Genomic DNA, 4738 nt, shown 5'->3' with positions numbered 1-4738 from the left:
TTGGGTGGTCACTGCTGTACACAGTGACCCGAGCAACACCAGTAAGTAAAACCCTGGAACTGCATTTTATGTCTCTGAGTCTCCTTGCTGCACCTTCACAACCACCATCCTCCACGGCTGACCCCCTGAGGCTATACCCCTCCCGTTGGGGGTTATACTACCTAAGCTGCACTCACATCATCAGCCTCAGTGGACTCTGCTGCAGCGGCGGCCGTATTGACCGCAAATCAACGGGTGGCGTAGTCGACACAAAGAACTCTAATAACATCTGTAGGACTGCCACACACTGAGCTTGACACCCTGGGCACGGACCGGGTCACAGCCACTCGGAGACTACAACCCCCATCTGATCCGGCTCCGGGTATCCCTAACAGCACTGGCCCAGGGGGCGCGTCACAGTCATAGGCCAAAACCAATTCAGGTTATCGCTTCTCGGCCTTTTGGCTAACATCAAGTGTAGTATCTGTTCTCATTTAGTATATGTGCTTTGCTTTAACCAATATATTGTATTGCAATGTTATCTATCTATCTATCTATCTATCTTCCCACCTGCTTGTTTTCCCTCTATCCACACCCTCCTCTTCTTTGATTGACAGCTCTGGCTTCATAGAACCAGAGAAGGAAGGAGACAAAGCAGGTGGGAAGGTGTATATAAAGGATTGGCCCACGCCGTGATCCACGGAGCGCTTGTACTTGGCTTCAACAGTCATTCTGTGCTGACAGTCCCTTTAAAATCAGTGTTTCCCAAACTCCAGTCCTCACGGCCCCCCACAGGTCATGTCTTCAGGATTTCCATAGTATTTCACAGGTGAGAGAATTCATGATTCCTTGATGATACTTTCATCACATGTGTAATACTGAGGAAATCCTGAAAACCTGACCTGTTGGGGGCCATGAGGACTGGAGTTTGGGAAACACTGCTTTAAATGGAGCGGTGCTGCAGTTTTATTATTCAGCAATTAGCAGGATCCCCCAACAATTTCTTAAGCAATGAGAAAATGCAGTCCCTAATGATGTCCTCTGACAATAAGCGGATCACGGACAGCAGATGCATTGGGTTCTGCATTTCTTGGAGAATGGGATGGGGCAGCTTCTGTCTTCTCAGTGATACAATCAGGAAGGAGATGCAGCGTGAGACAATCCCTGTCTACATCTTTGATCTGATCATCAATACAGAGGGCTGATTGGTGAAGATAGAGGGAAAGGCTAATAAAATTATTAAAAAAAAAACTTAGTTTCGGCTGGCACTTCCTCTGGGGTCAGTATGCCAACCTCATTGACTTCATAGCACTTGCCAGAGTGGGCAGACACGATTTTATTGCCTTTACACACGTCACCTCCACACAGGGCGATGCTGCTACGACGCCTCTGTAGTGATCAAACGTGGAGTCAAACAGCAGGGCTTTAAGAGGGCTGCCCTTTTCAATCTTGGGACTAAACAACAAAAATAAGACATCCTGTTAAGGGGGATAAAGGTAAGTAACAGCGTTCAGTCCAGAGTGATGAATTCAAAAAGACAAAGTTTATTCCGCCATCACATAACGTTTCGACCTGTTATAGGTCTTTATCAAGTATATACAAAGACATACAGGGATACTGATCCCCTTTAAGGAAAATCAGTGGCCAGAACCCTTTAAATTCCCCTTAAATGGCCCAAAACTGAAACTGTGGGAACAATATAATCCACTTAGGGTTCAGCAAACTTACAGTCAAGGGTTTGATAAAATTATCTACACCCTTGTGTCTCTAGAAAGCATAGCGGACGTTCACGTGCTGAAAATGCCGACCAGTGCTGGAGTGAGCAGAGGTCCGCAGCTTGTGACACTCCTGCTGTAGTGAAACTACAGGTCCCAGCAGACTGACGGTCTCTCATCAAGTTATGCTGGGAGCCGCAGTTTCACAAATAGTGCTAGAGGATCCATGTCAGAAATATGAGGCTGCCACTAGGGTTTCCCCCACAAATATGTAATCGGACGTGGAGCAGATCCGCACGTGGATGAGCCATATTCTCTATCTGTGAACATACTACTCCTTCACTCAGATTCTAAGTGGTTCTGCAGCGCATCTGTGCAGAGCAAGCTGTCAATCAAAATCCGGGCCGGGTTTACAGCCGTCGCCCCTGATATAGCGAGCGGTGCTGTGATCCAAGACTGTAGCCGCTCCGTGCACAACGATGAGTGAAGGCCGGCGGCTGCAGGGAGGAAAGAAGTTAATTTTCTCCCGGTACCTACACTATCAATAAGGCGGCCGGGCAGCATTGTAACAATATTTATCTGCAGATTAACCCTATACCTGCAGGTACATAGCATTTTCCAAGGTGACAGGTTCCCTTTAATAAAGAGAAGATGGATAGAGCCGCATTAGTCCGTACTCACGGTGGAAGCCTCCTGACAACTTCTTGAAGAACACTTTCCACATTTGTTCCAAGCTTCCCCGACATCTAATAGAAATAAACAGAGAAATGAATTTCTTAATACAGTTTAGAACTCGGCTACAACGAATCAGAAGAAATGAAACCTGTTTGAAGCTGACAAGCAATCAAGCCCCTCCGTAAGCCACACAGAACATGGCTACTTATGTCATCTGCAGGTGATTAAAGGAACCTGTCATGCTGAAATGGTATAAGATCTGTAGGGGGGTGTTGTAGAGCAGAGAAGTTGATCAGACTGATAGACATATCTGTGGGAAGAGAGTCAGCAAAACTGGCATTTTATGCAGTGAAAAGTCCTGCCGTATGTACACTAGTCCAGTGGGCGGTCCTACTAAGTGATTGACAGTTCCCTGTATGACCATGCAGGCAAAGATAGCTGTCAATCACTAGTAGGACCGCCCACTGGACTCATCTGTACAAACAGCAGGATTCCACTGAATAAATTGATACAGGAAAAACATCTATCTTTGTAGCGTATTAGCCAGTAGATAGAAGAGTATTTAGATTTGAGAGTCCTCAGTGGTTGATACCTTTAATGGCTAACTGAAAAGATGGTAACAAATTGCAGGCTTTCCAGACTACTCAGGTCTCAGGTCTGCCTGATGAAGAAGCCGGAGTAGTCTGGAAAGCTTGCAATTTGTTACCATCTTTTCAGTTAGCCATTAAAGGTATCAACCACTGAGGACTCTCAAATCTAATGAATAAATTACAATTTATACTGAATCTTCTCCCACAAACCTATATATCGTTCTGCTCAGTTTCTCATGGATAAAACCTGTACATCTGAATGGGGCTTTAATGTTGTTATTACAATCATGTAACCGCAGATCACAAAATCTTTCATATGATCATTTTTTTAACACCTAAAACCCCAATGGGTCGTTCTTAGACCTGTGTGGCTTACCAAGCCCAATTTCTAAAAGTTGCAAGAGTGCTGTAAAATAGGAAGCTGCACATTTTTGCGCAAAAATGATGCGTCACAAAAGTTTTTGTTTTTTTTTAACACCAAAAATTGATGTAAATTCCTCGCTACATTGCCCCTTTTCCAGCCACATTTTGTAGAAAAAAATAAAAAGACAAGGTACAGACAGCGGAGTTAAATTTGCCTACAGGAATGATTTTGATCTGGAGCGCATCGTACCCGGATACAGTCACTAGCGGGAACGTCAAACATCTTCTCAATTTGTTTCTCCACCCTTTCCGGATCTGCTTTCTTCAAGTCTATCTAAAAGCAAAAGTATAAATACTAATTATTTATCAAAGCTGGACAACATCTAGAAACCATATAAGAAAACTGGCTTAAAATATAGTGTGAACAAGAGTTTAGGGAGAGATGTACAACTGGCACTGGCCTATAAAAGGGATTGTGTAATCGTACAAAACTAGCAAAAATGTAAAGTGCCTGGAAAACAAGGAACGTGCAATTTACCTCTTAGTAAAATCCTATGCTTTCTCAAGAACAGAGGAATTTTAATTTCATATTTTTTTTAATCAAATCATTTTTATTGAAAAACTCCAACTACAAATATTCCATTTTTCAAATAACATACATGACATAGTAATTCCATAGTAAAAATATGAACAAAGTATCTGAACTTCAATTCCCATAACCCACCCTAAACCCAAATCCCAACACTCCAGAGAGAACCATTTTCAGAGCAGTTCTAGAATAACGGACTATAGCATTCGTAGAAGGGGAAGAAGATAAAAAAGTGACTAACAAAGGGGTAGCAGCGTTTTAATGTTATCATTTACTGCTTGATGCCTGAGCCGGGGAGTGCACGCTGAAAACTGTTGCAGGCTGCTGTAATCACAGGACACAAGCAAACAGCATGGCATTTCCTATCAGCAGGGAGGAAGTAAAGGGCGACAGCAATGAAAGTCTCCTCCTACTCCGCTCCATATTGAAATGAATAGTGTGCATCCTACAAATGAGATGCATACAGCAAACAATTGATTTTCCATACATAGGTTTTGAGTTGACCACTGGATATACACATGTGTATCACTAATTACCAGAACTGGAAATCGAAAAAAAAGACGAGCAAGTTTGGGGTGAATCCAGCCTTCATTACTGCACAGCCGCTCAGAGGGATCGGTACTAGGAACAGCAGGAGTGCCGGCGATGTTCACAGATTTACCTGCTGCGGGACTGAAGGAGTCTGATCGTGCTCGGCTCGAAGCTTTTTACCTAGTTTCCGACAGGAATAATTGAAAGCTGTGCTTCAAAGGCGAGGAAGAAGTTTGCCACCATCTATTAGAAAATAGACAAACTTAGGATAGAAACAATATGAACATATACCCTGC

The 4738-nt window shown here is 43.5% G+C and overlaps 1 pseudogene; it reads left to right on the top strand.

Annotated features, from left to right (window-relative positions):
* The first annotated feature begins 424 nt into the window (after positions 1 to 424).
* Positions 425 to 530, top strand: LOC141197783 (U2 spliceosomal RNA; annotated as a pseudogene).
* The last annotated feature ends 4208 nt before the right edge of the window (positions 531 to 4738 follow it).

Source organism: Phyllobates terribilis, unplaced genomic scaffold, assembly GCF_046119375.1.
Source record: "Phyllobates terribilis strain yellow unplaced genomic scaffold, ASM4611937v1 Scaffold_87__1_contigs__length_6367161, whole genome shotgun sequence".
Classification (NCBI taxonomy): Eukaryota; Metazoa; Chordata; class Amphibia; order Anura; family Dendrobatidae; genus Phyllobates; species Phyllobates terribilis.
Note: the sequence above shows the minus strand (reverse complement) of the source record. Positions and strands in the feature narration are given on the sequence as shown.